Source organism: Pinus tabuliformis, chromosome 1_1, assembly GCF_031772625.1.
Source record: "Pinus tabuliformis cultivar Carrire ecotype Pingquan chromosome 1_1, CPIR1, whole genome shotgun sequence".
In the NCBI taxonomy this organism is placed as follows: Eukaryota; Viridiplantae; Streptophyta; class Pinopsida; order Pinales; family Pinaceae; genus Pinus; species Pinus tabuliformis.
Window position 1 is genome coordinate 408,154,413 of NC_142297.1, and position 19,930 is coordinate 408,174,342.

The window sequence follows — 19,930 nt, forward strand, 5'->3', positions numbered from 1 at the left end:
CACCCTACTCAGGTCGCCCGTCCTCACGATCCACCGATCCTTCGTTTCAGCGTGCACGGCGCACCCTCGCCCGGCTGCCCGTCCGCATGTCTACCCGGCGTTCACCTCAACCCGTCGGCGTGCACCCGTCGTGCAGCTCACCCGACTCGCCGAACCGACCTAACGCCCACGTTCCACTCGTCTGCCAACTCGTTGGCAAGTGCACCCGTCGTGCAGCCTTGCCCGACTCACCGAACCGTGCCCGAATGCCTTCGTTGTTTTTACGTGTGAAGTCACCCGTCGTGCGGATTCATGACCTACGGCTACCGCAGTCACCTTCGCCCTTCGCACTTGCTACGACCTCCCACTCGCCCAACTGCAGAACTCTTGTGTTGTTCGTTGGTTTTGATTGCTTGCCTTGTCCATCCCACCGCACTGGCTATGTATATGGGTGGTGGGCGAGTCATGCCACCTGGCCGACTCATGTTTTTTTCGCCCGGCCAACTCACTTCGTTTGCCATATGTTTGGTCGGCCCGCCCAACTCGTGGGTGGCTGCCCCCTCCATCGCACAATGGTTCAAGTTGGCCAGCGGGGCGAGCCCAGCTCGCCCACTATAAGTCCGCGACCAACTCGCTCGCCCACACTTTCCACCGTGTATCTCTCCCGTTTTCACTGCAGCTCGCTCGTTTCGTTCGCTCGTTTGCTCGGTGGGTGTGCCCGCCCGTCACATAGACCGCAGGGCCTTACAAACGATGCCCAAGCAGGCTCGCCTATAAAGAAGAGCGCGTAAAGATGCAGCACTCTTCATTGGTAGCTGCTTGTGGTCGAGTAGTGACTAGAGTAGCTACTTAGAATAATATTTATTTTTAATTAACTATTTTATTATAATTTTATATAGATATAATTGAAAATAAAAATACTTACAATAATATTTATTTTTAATTAAATATTTTGTTATCAATTATATATATAATTGAAAATAAAAATATTTTGATAATGTATTATTTTTCATAATTAATATGGAATTAAATTATTGTTTATATAATGTATTATTTTATTTTATAATTAATATTGAATTAATGTGTGTATATATATTTAGATATAGAGATAAATAGAGTGGGACGAAGGGTAATGTCGAATTCCTTCCATGTTTGACATGGATATGACACAATATATTTAAAAAGATTTCAATTTTAACCATAAATAAAATATTTAATATTGGCGTTATATTTTTTTATTATATATAACAATTAAATGTAAGAAAAAAAAATTATATTAAAACATTTAAATAGTATATTTTTATATATCATTTTTTTGGGATTCAACTACGTTAAGTAAGTCATTCATTTATGACCATTTCCACGAGAAGTAGTCATAACTGACTAAGTGGACTATTCAAAAATCATGAGAAATTAGTGAGTTACGACTACCTCTCATGGAAATGATCATAGATGAATGACTTACTTAACCCAATTGAATCCCAAAAAATGACATATAATATAATGTCGCGCAAAAACCCCCAATAGTATACTTTTCATAATTAATATGGAATTAAATCATTATATTTATATAATGTACTACTTCGTTTTATAATTAATATTGAATTAATGTGTGTACATATATCAAGAGATAGAGATAGATAGAGTGGGACCCACATTTCATATGATGAGATCTTTCAATGAAAAGGTGTTTTTGACTAAGTATGAAGGAGATGTTGAATTCCTTCCATGCTTGACATGGATATGACACAACATATTTAAAAATATTTCAACGCTAATCATAATAATATATTTCAATATCGGTGTCATATCTTTGTATTATATATAACAATTAAATGTTAAGGAAAAAAAAATTATATTAAAACATTTAAATAGTATACTGCTAAACACAAGGGAGGTGAAATTCTTTAGTTCAACATGGAGTTCACACAGGGTGTTTGTATGTCTATCTATTCATAATATGGATTTAACACATGGTGGGTGTGCATATGTTTGTGTATTAAGAACATGGGTTTAAAAAATGGTGGGTTTGTGTGTGTATGTGTATTAAAGACAAGGAGTTCAACATGGAGTTCAAACATGGTGTTTGTATATCTATCTATTCATAACATGGAGTTAACACATGGTGGGTGTGCGTATGTTTGTGTATTAAGAACACGGGGTTAACAAATAGTGGGTATGTGTGTGTATGTGTATTAAAAATGAGTTAACACCATGTGGGTTTGTGTGCATCTGCATATTAAGAACATGGAGTGTGTATGTGTGTGTATTAAGAGCATGGAGCTAACATTGTGTGTGTGTCTATTAAGAACCAGAGTAAATCCATCTTATGAAATTTATCATGGGTAGAGAGTAATACGATGGAAATATTTTTTAGATTGAAAAATCTCGAGCAAAAGTTTTCACCTTTAGGGATTTAATCCCTTGAAAGCTATGATATATCTTGGGTTAAGATGAATTTAAAGCCGATGTTCTCTTTCCTAGAAATTTTATCTTCTATGTCTATAATTGCAAATTGTATTACTCAATAAGTTTAAAGGAATTATAACAAACTCAATAGACCCAAATAATTGGAGAGAATACAAAATTGCAAAGGCATATTTGAAATGATATAATATAATATAACTATATGATGACTTGGTAGAAAAATAATATGTTTTCTTTTTGGAACAACACTATTTCGATGAGTGGTTGACCTTCTATATGTCAAGTTATAGATGGAGGGTGAAATATAGCTCAATATGGAATCCTCTCTCTTTTTTGACAATCGAGGAAGAGGATTTGTGTTTCTCCCATCGAAGATAAATCACAGATGCCAATTTGGCTTGATTGAGAGAAGAAATTATAATTTGAAACTTGATTTTGTGATCAGGTGCTCAAAATTACGCTCAAAAATCAAAGTGTCAGAATATTGTTAAAATTAGTTTCAGATCGAAGAGCTCATCATTCTGATTCCAATGGTGCGAATGACACTCAAATTCGATCTCATATGCTGAAGTTAGAGCAAGTCAAATTTTAGGTTTGACTTGCTCACATGGCAGGATTGGATGACGTTGCAGGTTCCATCAGTGACTCGGGAGGCGCCAAATGGTAGGCCACCATTGGTTCCCGCATTTCTCAAATCACACATCGGTGAAGGGAGGTGTTACAGAATCGGCCCTCTGCAAGTACTGCGTTGTGATGCGATTTTTCGCATATCGCAATCGCAAAGGGGCTAGTGTTTACAAAGCGGCGACAGTAATGATCCTGGTTATGATTGTGACAGGGTTCCGGACCTGATATTTTATCCATTGTGATTTATAGTCCCGACGGATTTGTGTTATCATATAATGTAGGTTGGGTTGATATGTTGATGGTTTAAGTGTCAATTGTGATTGAAATGGGGCTCTGGACCTGATATTTTATGGACTAGGTTTGATAATCCCAACAGGTCCGCAATTGTATGGGTTTTGGTATCCACCAATGGAAAGCGTCAATTGTGATATGTGATGGGGTTCTCGGATGCGATAATCTATTTGTTATGTTTAATAGTCCCGATGGGTCCATCGTATCGCAGAGTGCTTGAAGCATGGGATGGTTTATCCATCGATTGCGAAAGGATCCCAGACGCGATACATTATAAGCTTCAATTAAGAGTTCATCGGGTCTGCCAAATTACAGTCGCATATCACCCGCTTGGATCACAGTCCAGAAGACTCCGAGACTCCGTTGATTGTGATTTGCGATGGACAGTCAGTGTCGACGGGTTATGGCTCGTCGCGCGGAAAAATTCTCACTCGATTAGCAGATTTTTGGAGCGAAATTGTGGGTTCATGTCGGATGTGGAGCAATTTGTGGAACAAATAGTGGGAAAATAAGGGAAGTCATAAATTCTTCATTTTCCACCAAATTAGATGCAAAAATAGACTTGATAACTATTTTTGAGCATTTTGAACTGATTGGAGCAGGTTTCGAAAGCACTTGAGCATTGTAAACATAGATTTTTACACTTTTGAGCATAATAGAGAGGCCCAAGACATTGGAAGCTGGACCAAGGAGATGTAGCCCAAGAGGGGTGAACTCCTTTATCATGTGCTTTTTGTAATGTGTTTTTGATGATGTTCTGTACATGTTTATGATGTTGTTCAGTTTCTGGTTTATGTTAAATTGCTCATAAAATTAACATAAAAACTCTTCATTTCACTTGCAAAATTTCATGAATCCTTAAGCACAATGAAAGCATTTTGTTAATAATTTGAGGAAGATCTTAGCACTACAAACTAATATTCTAAATCAGATCAATTTGGTATCAGATCCCTAGGTTTTCTTTTTGAAAGAAGGATTTAATTGTTTGCAAGCTTATGTCATGCTTACAAGGTTAAAACTCAAAAAAGGTGAAGGAAAGCTAGTTGGAAGCCCTGAAGTTGGGTCAAGGGGAAGAAGAAAAAGATTGCAACAATCTCCAACACCAGCTCAACCTAAAGTTGTAGTTGAGACTCTAGAGATCATGTCTCATGAAGGAGAACCTACAAACATGACAGAAGATGAGAAGACTTTCAGAAAGGATTTCTTTGATATTATAGAGATGGTGAAGGTCATCTATGAAGAGAGGAATACCAAGTTGCAAGAAAAAAGTTCCAAACCTCCCAACAAAGAAGGCTCTTCAAGATGAGGTAATAGAAATGGAGACAAACCTCCACCCTCTCCACCCTCCACCAACTTCTTCATCTTCTTCTTCACAAGAATCTTCGCCCTCTTCCACTAACACAACCCTTACTCATATTCATCATCGTTCTTCAAAAGGAACTGGTAAATCACCTTTTTTAAAAATTAATGTTAAATTCGAGTTGCCCATGTATAATGGTGAAGTGAATGAAGAGAATGTTGATAATTGGATTCATCAGTTGGAGGTCTATTACAGGATTCAATTAAACCATCAAGAGGTGACATAAAGATTCAGTTAGCTTCATTGAGAATGGAGGGTGCAACACTAGTATGGTGGGAATCAAAGACCCAAGAGGAGATTAAAAAACACGGTAAGATCTCAATTTCTTGGAATGATTTCATTATTGCAATTAAAAGGAAATTCTACCCTCTAGCTTATATGTAGAAAATCATCATGAATTGGCAGAATTTTAGATAGCTTAAAGGTCAAAATGTGCAAGACTACACCCAAGGATTCAGAAAAAGGTCTTTGATGTTAGGTGTAGATTTGCAATCATAGGACACTTTGCTAAAGTACATAGGGAATTTACATAGTTACCTTAGGCATACTATATTAATGTTTAATCCCAATAATCTAGATGATGTGTGTGTGCAAGCCACTCATCTTGAGGCAAGAGGGAAAAACACCCCAGAAGAAGGTAGTAAAAAGTTGTTTAAGAGTAAAGAAAAAGAAAAGGATTTCAAAGCAAAGGCAAACAAAATGCATCTATTAAAAAAGGAGAAAAAATTACATGCAAACATTGTTCCAGAGAGGGTCACGATGAAGCTCACTATTGGAAGCTTCATCCTGAAATGAGACCAAAATGAAACAACAACAAAGGAAAATAGAAGACAATTGCAACCACTCAATAGGATTTGGGATCCAATTCGAGCGATCAAACTAAAATCACAGCCATGGGGTTAAAAGGAAAAGAATCCATTGCCAGCATTAATTCTTCAGACTCGCAAAATGAAACTCCAAATGAAAATAGGAGAATAGAATTGTTTCACATAAGGTTATCTCAAAACATAACAAGATTGATACGCTTTTTGATAGTGGCTCTCAAGCCAATCTTAAATCTGAAAACATTATCAAGAGTTTAAATCTGGAAACTCTTCCACATCATAAACCATATCCACTTGGATGGGTATGTGACAATGTGAAATTGTAGGTTACTAGAAAGTGTAATCTGAGATTCACTATTACTGCAAATTTCATAGATGAAGTGGAGCTTGACGTTGTGCCGTTAGATATCTATGGCATTGTTTTGGGCAGCCCATACCTTTATGACAAAAAATATCTTCCATCGACATGAAAATAAATATCATTTATTCAAAAATGTAGTAGGATATATTGTGAGAGCTCATAGCAAGAAAAAAAATCTTTCACTTGTTAATGCAGGGCAGATGAAATGATTGGTGAATTTGAGCAATAATTTTGTGCTTCTCATGATCAAACCCAAAAATGATTATGATAATGAAGCTTTTAAAGGTTGTGATTTTAATTTGAAATCTGAATTGGTTGACCATTGGTTGACGTAGTTAACCAATATGACGAAATGTTTTAGGAACCAAAGGGATTACCTCCCAAGAGAGGAATCCAACACGAGATACAGTTGTAGTAAGATTGTCCTCTTCAGATTTAGTTGGATATACTAATAGCGATTGGGCTGGAAGTGTAGATGATCGGAAAAGCACTTCCGGTTATGTTTTTCATATGGGTTCAGGAGCCATTTCATGGGCTTCTAAGAAGCAGTCCATTGTAGCATTGTCTACAGCAGAGGCTAAATATGTGGCAGCTACAGCAGCAGCATGTCAAGCAGTTTGGATGAGAAGAATGTTGAGGAGTTTAGGCCAAGAGGAGGCAAAAGCAACAGTGATTTTTTTTTACAATAGCTCTGCTATTGCATTGTCAAAGAATTTAGTGTTTCATAAGAGAACGAAACACATTGATACAAGGTTTCACTACATCAGAGAATTGGTGAACAATGGAGAAATTAGTTTACAACATTGCAGGACTCAGGAACAGGTAGCAGATATTTTGACAAAGCCTTTGGATCAGAAAAGCTTTGAATTTTTGAGGAAGTGTTTGGGTATGATTGAATGCCCGACAGTTGAAATTAAAGGGGAGTGTTGAAAATATAATTTCAACTGCGATACAGTTGAGCCATGCAGCAGCATGAGGACAATAAACCATGTGTTTCACCAAGGATCGAAAAAAAAAATCACTTCAAAAATAAATTTGCAGGCTTAAATATCCGCTTTAACCTCAGCCGTCAGATCTAACCGATCAACGGTCTAGATCGTATCGGCGTATCGGCAAGTCGGCATATCGGCGGGTTGGAGCATCGGAGGTAGGCAGCGGCAGCGATATGAAATATCGCCGATGAGCGATCGCCGATATCGCATCGGCGAAGTCGCAACGGAGGACTTACAAAGTGGTTTTGTTATTGTGCGATGAGCGATCGCCGATATCGCATCGGCACATCGTTATCGACAATGCCATAAGGTCAGGCCTTTAACATGAGTTATGTAGCGATGCGATGGATCGGACCCGATGGGTTTCCAAAGCCAAATTGCATAATGGTTGAAATCCGCCCAAAGGCCAATTTTTGTATTTTGCAGCGTTTTTGTATATTTTCAAATATATGATGAAATAGAGGATCGGTCGACTGCGATATGCAATGCGACCCGAAAGGCGGACCCGATAGAAAAGGTTTTGCATGCATTGATCATTGATGGCAAAGGGGGCAGGATTTCTCAATGGCGCGGAGTCAGTTAAAGCAAGCATGGAGCAATACAGCGCAGTAGGCAGCTGGTTTCAATTTACAGTATGGGCCAAGAAGGAAGACATTCAATTTTCAACTACCACAGTAAATATGCAACTCAGTCGAGGACAAGAAGGACAGCCTCGAGCATATCACAGTATGGGTCTCCTTCCTCGTTCATTAATTCGTTCAAATTTTGTATGTAATTAGCTTTTGTGTTTTTTTTTAGTAGATAGTCTGAGTGTGTGCAGAAGCGCAGCAGCGCAAGTGAATGTTTGTAATATGCAGCAGCGTAGCATACTGTATGTAATGGGAAATGAATGAATAGAATAGCACTGTATTTTCTTTCTGGTGAATCCCTCTGAGTGAAAGAGGATGAATTTTGTACCAAGTTCTTTTTAATACAAATCCCTCTTTTATGCATGTTATACTCTGTTCTCAGAAACAATCTTTTAAAACTTCCGCTGTGTTAAAGATCCTGCGGAAGCATCAGAGTATTGTCTCTATGTGCAGTTTATATTGTTTTTGGGATTTTGACAAAAAAAAAAAATTCCCAACACCCACCTTTCACCAACCTCATTAAATGCGTCAAATAAATTCCTATGGCCTCTCGAGAGTTCATCTTTTACTAGCCATGCAAAGTTCAAGTTTTTCAGTGTTCAAACTCTGATTTGGTATCAAAGTGAGGTTGAGCGTCGAGAGTGTAATTTTTTTTCCTATGTGCAACTAGCATGATAAACCTGTTGCATAGAAATGTGTTTCAGTTCTTTCCTATGTTGCGGAGAGTCTGTTTGCAGCGCGTAAAGGCTCTAGTGAAGGGCGTACTGGTTGAAGGTTGAGACTGTTGCATTGCTGCATATGAGGCTTTATCTATTGTGTAGAGACTACTGAGTGTGATTGAGGTGTTCGAGCCATGACATGAGGAGAGAGCCAATGTAGATCTCGGTTTTAGTCAGTGTGAGATAGAGTCATTGCGTATTGGCACAGGCTATGACAATAAAAGGTGTAATAGAAGGGTAAAACATAATCTTTGAATGGATCTCAAAGGAGCCTCGATGGTATAGGCTATGAGAATAAAGGGCGTAATATTTGAAGGGTAAAAAGCGTAATATTTGAAGGGTAAAACATGATCTGATTTTATAAAATTCATATATTCTAATTTATTTGGAATTAAGTTGAGGATTAAAAGTGCATATTTTACAAATTGAGGTTGTTTTACTATGAAAATAGTGAAAAGTAGTTTGTGGTAGTTATTTTATTTTGGGTTCCTAAGTTCATGGAACTTTCCAACCGAATAAAAATTGATTTGTGGTAGTTGTTTTCATTTCCTAAGAAATTTCCAACTAAATGAAAAGTGGTTTGTGGTGTTGATAATTTGTGGTCGTTGTATTCATTTCCTAAGAAATTTCCAACTAAATTAAAAGTGGTTTGTGGTGTTCATTACTGATTAGCTTCCTAATTTTTTTTTTTAATTGTAGTTTTCATTTTAGAAGATTTTTCAAATATTGATGGGTCATATCGTAAAATATTGGTTTTTTTTCTATACTATATATATATATATATATATAAAAAGAGAGGGTGAAGAAAGAAAAAAAGAAGAGGGAACCATAATGTTTAACGATATTTGAGTTGCAAAATTTAATAAAATTTTATGCCTTGTGCTTGAGGGTTTATATTTGTGATTAATAAATAAGGAAATTAGTTGTTGAATTTGTGAAAAAATAGTATTTTTGGTATTGGTACTAGAGAATTCATAAGGTTAGTGCCATGGCTAATGTATTAACAGAATCTTATTTATCTGACTCTAACAAGTTAGATGGAGAAAATTATGCAAATTGGAAGTTTAAGCTGCAGACTTTGATGGAAGTTCTACAATATATGGATGATCGTATTTGGAGCTAAAGACAAGCTAGAGCCCCCTCAAGCCACAACTGTTGCAATTCAAGTTTGGGAGCGACAAGAAAACAAAGTGAAGGTGCTTTTGCAGATGTTCGTTAAGGATAAAATTATTCCACACATTAGAGAGTGAAAAACATCCAAGGATACATGGGAAACTCCCTGTTATGAAACCAACTCACAAAAAGGTAGAAAAGAAAGATCAACGCCTTAGAATTCAGCCTCTTCGAGGGGGCAACCTCATTTACATTACACAAATGAACAATTCTTGGATGATACAAATGAAAAAACCTCCTTTCTATATATAGGAGTCTAAGGGGTCACAATATAACCAAAGCCGACCTAACAATAATAATATAAGGGCACAAAAATAACAATAGTGGGCTTCTATGGGGCAAAATAATAACAATATGGGGACAATAGGGGCACAACAATAACAAAAGGGGATACAATGACAATAGTAATGGGGGAATCACTAGTATTATAGGAACCTAACATGCCCCTCTCCTTCAAAAAAGTGTTGTCCTCAACGCTTGAGTAGTTCTGGATGTTTCTGTATAAAATTCTCATCCTCCCATGTGGAATCTTCAACGGGTAAGTTCTTCCACTTGATGAGATACTCTGAAATTGATTGATTTCGTCGCTGTCGAGTTCTTGTTTCTTTGACTACTTCAGGTTCCAATATGATTTTTCCTTCCTCATCAAGTTTTGGGAATATTGTTTGAACTGGAAGCTTGTCACCTATAACCTTCTTTAAGCACAACACATGGAAAACTGGGTGCACTTGGGAAGCTGCAGGAAGCTCCAATTTGTATGCCATAGTACCTATCTTTTGCAACACCTTATACTTACCATAATACTTTGGTGATAATTTATTATCCTTCTTAGCTTGCTTGAGGGACATTTGTTTATATGTTTGTAGCCGTAGGAATACCCAATTACCTACATCAAAACTTCTTTCGCTGTGATGTTGATCTGCCTATTGTTTCATTCTATTTTGTGCCAAGGTGAGGTTATCCTTTAAGAGTCGGAGAACTTTTTGTTGATGCTTGATGTGATCTTCCACTGCTTGAACCTTAGAATTTCCTCTTAAATATGATGTGATGGATGGTGGATGATATCAATAAAGTGCCATAAATGGGGTCATTTTTGTTGCCGTATGGAAGGAAGTGTTATACCACCATTCAGCTAGAGGCAACCATTTGACCCATTGTGTCTGTTTATCAAATACAAAGCAATGGAGATATCCTTCCAAGCATTTGTTTACTATCTCAGTTTTCCCATCAGATTGAGGATGATAAGATGAGTTATGAGCTAACTGAGTACCAAGACAAGAAAATAATTTTGTCCAAAAAGTTCCAGTGAAAATGGGATCTCTGTCACTTACAATAATCTTTGGGTTTCCATGTAATTTTTGAATTGTTTCCATAAATTCAATAGAAACTATACTCACTTTAAATGGATGAGATAATGCACAAAAGTGTGCATACTTGGTAAGTCTGTCAACTACCACCATGATAACACCCTTTCTTTCGGACTTGGGTAAACCTGTGATAAAATCCATTGAAACTTCCTCCCAATGTTGGTTTGGAATGGACAAAGGTTGTAATAGACCTGGGGTCTTAATTGTTTCAAAATTATTTTGTTGGTAAACCAAACATTCTACCACAAACTTTTGAATATCCGATTTAAGGCCATCCCAAAAAAATTCCTTCTTAACCCTGTGGTAAGTTTTTAGAAATACTGAGTGCCCTCTTAAGGGAGAGGTGTGCAATTCCCTAAGAATATTTTGTTTAAGTTGGGAATTCTTACATAGGTATAACCGATCTTTGTACCATAACGAATCATTTTTCTAGCTAAATGTATCAGATGTATTGGGATCTTGTTGTATCTTTTGAATGAGTGCCCACACTTCTTCGTGATTCTTCCATTCATCCCATGCTTCATTTATCCAATCTGGTTGGATAATAAAAATGGCGCAAAAAAATGCTTCCACATTGTCATCCTTTCATGAAAGTGCATCTACCATACCATTTTTCTTCCCTTTTTTGTAAATGATTTCAAAGTCATAACCCAACATCTTTGTGACCCATTTTTGCTGCTCTTCTGAAGATAATCTTTGTTCTAAAAAGTATTTAAGACTATCATGATCTATTTTTACCTTGAAGTGTCTTCCCATTAGGTAGGGTCGCCATTTATTAAGTGCATGTAGTATTGCCAACATTTCCTTCTCATAAATAGCGTTGTGTAAATACTTTCTTTTGATTTGACGACTTTTGAAAGCAATGAGTCTTTCTTCTTACATTAAAACAACACCAATTCCATTTCCTGAGGCATTACATTCCATAATAAAGGTTTTTGTGAAGTCTGGTGTAGCTAAGACCTGTGCTTGGCACATTGCCTCTTTAAGATGTTCAAAGGCATTCGTTGCTTCTAGAGTCCATGAAAATGCATCTTTCTTCAATAATGTTTTTAGAGGTGCTGCTATTCTCCCATAATTCTTAACAAACTTGAAATAATACCCTGTCAACCCGAGAAATCCTCGTAGATGCTTCATGGATGCTAGGGTCTACCTTAACACCTTCATGAGATATAATATGACCTAGATATTCCACCTCTTGTACTCCAAAGAAACATTTGGAACTTTTTGCATATAATTGTTTCTCCTCCAATAGTTTGAGCACCCTGTCAACATGTTGAACATGAACCTTCCAAGACTTGCTGTAGATTAGTATATCATCAAAAAATACTAACACAAATTTTCTAAGGAAGGGTTTGAAAATGGAATTCATCAAATCTTGAAATGTAGAAGGTGCATTGGTAAGGCCAAAAGGCATGACCAAAAATTTGTAATGACCCTCATGAGTTCTAAATGATGTTTTTGGAATGTCTTCAATATTTGTAGTTTCATGATCTGGATTATCCACAGTTTCTAGTTCATTCTGCCAACGTTTCAAACCCCAAAGGGGGTCCATCATCAGGACAAATTAGAAAGAATATGAATGAAAGATTATTGAGAGAAGAGAGCCTTGCGACCTGGATATAAATAAACCAAGAACCCTAATTTTATGAAGGCCGACACATGATTTCTAATTTTTATTAATTATTATTTTATTTTCCTTTATAATAATATTATAAATTTTCATAAAATTCTATTTATAAAAGTTTTATAAAAACTTTAATTAATTATTTAATTATTCATTATTAGTTCAGGTTTAATTATTTTAATCATGAACAAATAAGTTTAATTTATCTTATTTTATTAATTTCGAACTTCAATTATTAATTATTTTAGTTTTAATTGATTAATTCTTTTTTTTTTAATTAATTAATTTAAATTAAATTATTAATTATTTTTAGCCTTCCTTCAATTAATCAATTATTGATTATTCAATTAATTAATTAATTAACTAATTAATTAATTAATTAATCAAATTAATTATTCCTATTTTTTTTATTAATAAATTGATTAATTAATAAAATAAATTCGTTTTTAATTAATTAATTAGTCCCCATTAAATTTAATTAAAATTGATAAAGAAATTAATTTATAATACTAAAGCTCTAATTTCTATTTCATTTAAAAAAAATTATTCCATTTAAAATTTTTTATTTGATTAAAATTTTTATTTTTATTTTAATTTCTCTCTTTTTCTATAATTAATAGATTAAATTAAATTAATTTATTTTGTTTAATTAATTTTGATTTAAATAATCCTCATTGAATTTAATTAAAATCAATTAATTCATACTACATCCTAGTGTTTTAATTTTATATAATTCTGAAATTTTTAATTGATTAATATTTATTAGAGAGATATTAATTAGATCTTATTCTTATTAATTAAATTTTCATAATCAAAGTTATTTTTAGTTATATTTTTTCTTCATAATCAAAGATATTTTTGGTTTATTTTTAGTTATATTTTTTCTTCATAATCAAAGATATTTTTGGTTTATTATTAATCAATTTGAGAGGTTATGATTAATTTCATAATTTATTTTAATTTATTTAAGAATTAAATCATTAATTTAATTTAATTTAATTAATATAATTAATTAAATTAAATTAAATTAATTAAATTAATTTGTTTTAATTGTTTTAATTAATTAATTAAACTTTCGAAATGAAAGACCCCTATTTCCGATCCTATGCTTCCAAGGGTCCGGGGGGGTTTATTTGATTAATCAGAGGAAGCCAATTTCCACTGATTTCACTCCCATTGTCCCTGTTGAGGTTCTGAGGAAATTTCATAATTTCAATGGCCTCTCTGATTTTTCTTTTATGATAGTTGTCCTCTCTTGCAATTACCTTGGCGTCTTCCAAACACACATGATGTTTGGTCTTGGACGAGTGCTCTGCAAGGGATGATGTGCGGGATCTTTCATTCTTTATGTCAGCGACATGCTCTTTAAGTCTTATTTTCAGAGACCGACCTGTTTCCCCAATATAACTCTTGCCACATGAGCAATCGATCTTGTACACTCCCTTGAGTTGTTGTCGATCAATGTTATCCTTAACCGACCTCATCATTTGCCTTATCGTTCCACATGTCGTAAATTGAGTGTCTATGTTATTCTTCCTTAAAATTTTTGTAATCCCTTGGATGAATGGAAGGTAAACTTTCCCTTGATTTTCTTTCTTGTCTCCAGGGGGATGCTCAGAGAGGGCCCTATCCTGAGCCCTTCTTATAGCTTTCTTGATACTCCACTCCTTGTATCCAATGTTTTTGAAGACAGAGGTTAAGTGTTCAATCTCATCCTTTATGTGATCAGGGTCAGAAATCCTAAAAGCCCTTGATTTGATGATATCCTAAATGAAGAACCAACTTGGTGAAGTAAATTGATCCATGCAATTCATCCAATAATTCATCAATGATAGGAATGAGAAATTTATCTTTAATAGTGAGCTTGTTGAGCTCCCTATAATCTAGACACATGCGTCATGATCCATCCTTCTTGTGAACCAATACTACTCAAGCAAAGAAAGAACTTTGACTAGGTTGAATTATACCAGCCTCTAACATTTCCGCAACCATACGTTCAATTTTACTCTTTTGGGCATAAGGATATCTGTAAGGCCTAATGTTTGGAGGAACACTTCCTGGAACCAAATGAATAGCATGATCATGATAACGAATAGGTGGAAGACCTTTGGGAGTCTCAAATACCTTGGAATGATTGTCCAAGACTTTTTGGAGATATGGAGAAATATATGATTTCGATGTGAGAACCCCTAGTGAACATAATTGTGCAATTATGCCTCCTTGTTCTTTCTTTATAAATTTTGTCATTCCGTTAGAGCTGATTATCCTTCCTGGTTTCCCTACGATACCCCTTAATTCAACTTCCTTTCCTTCTGAAGAAAATTTCATGAAAAGTTCTTGAAAATTAAAAGCTATTGTACCCAAGGATTGTAGCCATTGGACTCCTAGTACAACATCAGCACCACCCATTGAAATGGAAAGCATTCGGCTATTAAATACATATTCTCCCATGGATAGCTTGATATTATTACACTTTCTTGAGCAAGTTATGGTTCCTCCACTTGCAACCATCACTTGACACTTTGGTGCCAGATATAGGAAGCAATTCAATTCCTTGGCTATCTTATAATGAATAAAGTTATGGGTAGTGCCTGAATCAATAAACATTACTACCTTTTTCTTCTTGATATGCCCTTCTATCTTAATAGTTTGAGGAGTGGTAATTCCAGCCAATGTATTACAACATATGATCGGATTCATTTCTTCTTTCTCTAGGGTTTTTTCCTGGTGTATATCCTCTTCTTTTGATATTTCTTCTTCCTTTTCTTCCTCCTCTTCACAATCTATGTAAAATAATTTCTTCTCAGAACACTTATGACTTTTAGTGTATTTTCTATCCCAACTGTAACAAAGCCCTTTTTCTCTTTTTTCTTCCAAATGTTGTGGTGTCAACCTTGTAGGTCGCAGATGGCTAGGGTCAACAACACTTCCATATTTATGATTGTGAGTGGTAGGCTTCCTTGTTGCCATAATTTTGCTTTCCATTTTTCTTGCCAACTTAAACACCTTCTCCAATGAATCAGGTTCCCAAACGCAAACCTCATGTTGGATGTTATCCTTTAAAGTCCCTATGAACACATCAATCCTATGCTCCTCTGGAATATATTTTACCCTTATATTCAATTTTTGAAAGTCCTCAATGTGCTCCATCATTGAACCCTTTTGTTTGAGATTTATCAATTGGCTAAAAAAAGTGTTGCATTTTGTATCCTCATAATGTGCTATCATTTCATCCGTAAAATAGCCCGAGTGACAATTTGTTTACAAGAGCAAAGCCATTGATACCATACAAACTGATTTGGTTCCAAATATAAAGTTGCAATGTGTACCTTTTGTGTGTTTTGGACATTATGGAGATCAAAAAATTGCTCCATCTATAGCATCCATGGTGCGGGATCCTTGCCATCAAACTTCCTCATATCGATCTTTGGAACATGGTGGTTCTTCGATCTAACGTTAGAGTCTATGAAATCATGATTAACATTTATTTTGTTCTCATAATGTGTTTCCTTTACTACCCTTTCGCCATTAGTAAGCATTTTTTGTATAAATTTTGTCAAATCTTCCATCTTAGCTTCCACGCCTTTCTTTATATCATCCATCTTAGCTTCCAAGCCATTCAGCTTAGCTTCTACGTCTTTCTTTAAACCATCCATATTAGCTTCTACGTATTTCTTTAAACAATCCATATTAGCTTCTATGCCTTTCTTTAAACCATCCATCTTAGCTTCCATGCCATATATCTTAGCTTCTACGTCTTTCTTTAAACCATCCATCTTATATTCTGTTACATTTTGTGCGAGTGAAATTTGTTGCACTTGGTCTCGTAATTTTGATATATCATGTTGCATTTCTTCCTCTTCTTCATGAGTCATGCTAGAGATTTCAGGTTGCTTACTAGGTGTTTCCATTTTATTTCTTCGAGGCATCAATTACTGATAATAATGCTTCATTATACCCTTTGAATTCTTTCAAACTAATTTTTCAAACCAAACTTATGCAAAAATTTAAAAAAACTACACACCTTTTTTCACTTTGTAAGAGCTCGATATTGAAACAAATGTAACTCTATAATTTCGGATCTTCAAGGTTTGAAATTGCGACCTATAGTCCCTCTATGCACTCTTTCCAATTCCACTAGTTTGATCTAAATCAGATTGTCCAAGAAAGAGTTATGCCCAACCTCCCAAGATCACCTGCTTATATACTTTTTCAGTAGTGCGAACTTGTACAAAGTTCCATGTGTTACTGTTTTGACCTTCGGACCTGAAAGAAATACACAGAAAGGTCCAGTTCGTCCTCTTTCTGCAGCTTCTTACGAAATTTCAATCTGATGCTCAGCGAGAAAGTTGTGAGGATTTCCCTAAGGTCACCTATTTAGAATGTAATTCAGGAGTCTGCAACAACCCTAACTTCCTCAGATTATATCTCCGAACATATAGCCATAAAAGATCTAAAATTCGGACCCTAGCTTCACAAATATTAGGACTCAAATGGGTTTTAATTTTAGAGTCTGGACCTTCGTAGAAAAAACTTATAGCGAAACTTCCACGATGACTTTTTTGAGATGAAATTCTGGAGATTTCAAAAAACCTAACTTCATCGGATCATAGCTTCGAAAATATAGTGAGACAAGATCTTAAATTCGGACCCAAGGTTCACACCAATTTATTCTCAAATTGGTTTTTCTTTTAGCTTCTAAAACTTTGTAGTGAAAACGTTATAGCGAAAATTCCATGATGACCTGTTTGGAGAAGCGAAACCCTAGAATCCAAAGCTCTGGTACCAAATTTTATGAAACCATCTAACAAAAAGGTAGAAAATAAAGATCAATGCCTTAGAATTCAAAGTCTTTGAGGGGGAAACCTCCTTTACATTACACAAATGAATAATTCTTGGATGATACAAATGACAAAACCTCCTTTCTATATATAGGAGTTTAAGGGGTCACAATATAACCAAATCCGACCTAAGGGCACAAAAATAACAATAGTGGGCTTCTATGGGGCACAATAATAACAATATGAGGATAATAAGGGCACAACAATAACAATAAGGGATACAATGACAATAGTAATGGGGGAATCACTAGTATTATATGGACCTAACACTCTCAAAGTTTTGTATGAGATAAAGTCTACAAATCAAATATTGTATTTAAAGAGTAAGAATATTTCGATTAAGATGGAAGAAAATGAAACTATCAATAGTTTTATTCCCAGAATTAAGGAATTAAAATATAAGTGTGACATCAGCGAAATAATATCTATTACAGATTTGGTTACTATGACATTAAATGGAATGCTTGATGAATATGAGATGTTTATTACTAGTCTTGCAGCTAGAGAGAAGGCTCCTACGTTTGATGAATTGGAGAGTATACTTGTGCAGGAAGAAGAGCAAAGAATAAGTACTAATTAGAAATCTCTCAATTCAGATTTAGCATAGATGGCTAAAGGGAAGCAATCCTTCAAAGAAAAATAATGGGAGAGAAATAAACGAAAAAAGCCATAGGTAAAATCATTTCAAGGTACACCTTCACCAAGGTCAAATGCCAAATGAAGTAGAGATGATGTGTGTTATTACTGTGGAAATCCTAGTCATTTTTCTAAGAAATGCGTGAAATAAGGTTTAATCAATTTAAACAAAGAAGGCATATAAGAAATTATGTCGATAGAGATGAGGCATTTAATCATGATTTTATAAATATTAAATTGTTTGTGTCCAATGTTTCTTTATCACTAGAAACTGATGATGATAATTCTCGGTTCATAGATTCTGGTGCATCAATCTACATGTCATGCAAAAGATATTGATTTGATACATATCATGAAATCAATTATGGTGCACATATATATTTAGGAGATAATATATCACATGAAATTAAAGGATATGGTGATATAAGTGTTACTATGCCTAATGGAAAAGAAAAATAAATTCAAAATGTCATGTATGTTCTAAGATTAAAGAAGAACTTCTACTATTACAGATCAACATTTAAAAGTTGAATTTGTGAAATCACATTGTTTGGTAAAGGATATGTAGGACAACTACAAGGTTGTTGCAAAAGGAATGAGAGTTGGAGAATTATATAAATTGGATCTAACGAATAACGGGCATCAAGCATTGGCATCAACAAGCATGTCAAATATAGAACTTTGACACCAAAGGTATGGAAAATTAAATCATAATGATCTAATGTTACTACAAAAGAAAATGATGGTAGAAGGTCTTCGAAATATTTAGGATGAATACTTTGAATGTGAAGGTTGTGCACTAGGAAAACAACATAGGGAAGATTATTTTGTGCATGACGATAGAAGAAAATGTGAAATACTTGAATTAGTGCATACCAATGCATGTGGTCCTATGAAAGTTAAGTCACTTGGTGGAGCATATTACTTTCTTTTGTTTATTGATGATATCACTAGATATACCTAGGTATACTTTATAAGAAATAAAAGTGATGCGTGTGAATACTTCAAAGAATTCAAGAATATGGTTGAAAATAAAACAAGAAGGAGCATTATAATTCTTCGATTATATAAAGGTGGTGAGTACACTTCATGAGCTTTTATCAAATACTGCGAGAAAAATGGAATTGCGCAGCAATTTATAGTACCATAATTCAAAGCAATTTATGGTTTTAAACCAAAAGCTAATCATCTAAAGATATTTGGATGTAAGGCTTTTGCTCATATTCCTAAAGATGATTGGAGAAAATTATATGCCAAAGCTACCAAATGCATTTTTATTCGATGTTGTACTGATCAAAAAACATTTAAAATGTACAATCCAAGTACTCATAAGGTCTTTGCAAGTAGACTATGTTATATTTAATGAGTATGCAAAGAAACAAATAAAAGAAGATGAACATGGTGTATGGCATACTCCTTATGACTACTTTAAAGAAGAAGAAGTTATGGAATCAGCTCAAGCTAAATAAAGCATGAAAATTCCAGGAGGAATTTCAAGAAGTCAAAATCCACAAAAGTGATGAAGGCACTCCACAGAGAAGAAGAAGAGGAGAAGGTACTCCACAATGCAATGAACCTCTAAGAAGGTCGACAAGACAAATTCAAACCCCTATCAGGTATAACTATTATGATTTAATGTCTCAAGTGATTATTGTTGTTGAGCCTTTAAATTATGAACAAGTTAAAAATCATAAATAATAGAGGGATGCTATGAACGAATAATATAACTCTATAACAAAAAATGAAACTTGGGAATAGAAGAGTTACCTGAAAATAAAGTCCATATAGGATCAAAATGGTTGTGGAAAACAAAATTTAATGCAGATGGTAGCATAGACAAATATAAGGCAAGATTGGTTGCAAAAGGTTATTCTAAAAAAGAAGGTATAGATTATGAAGACACTTTTGCACTAGTCGCAAAAATGAACACAATCAGAATAATGATAACATTGGCCACTAAATATGATTAGAAGCTACATCAATTAAATGTGAAATCGGCCTTTCTAAATGGGGATTTAAAAGAGGATATCTATCTTGTTCAACCATAAGGATTTGTAAAGAAGGGACAAGAACATCTTGT

The 19,930-nt window shown here is 34.9% G+C and overlaps 1 protein-coding gene across 1 annotated transcript in view; it reads right to left on the reverse strand.

The window, feature by feature from the left end:
* LOC149213409 (disease resistance protein Roq1-like) overlaps positions 1 to 19,930 on the reverse strand; it is a 349,663-nt gene that overhangs the window by 258,788 nt on the left and 70,945 nt on the right. The window lies entirely within an intron of this gene.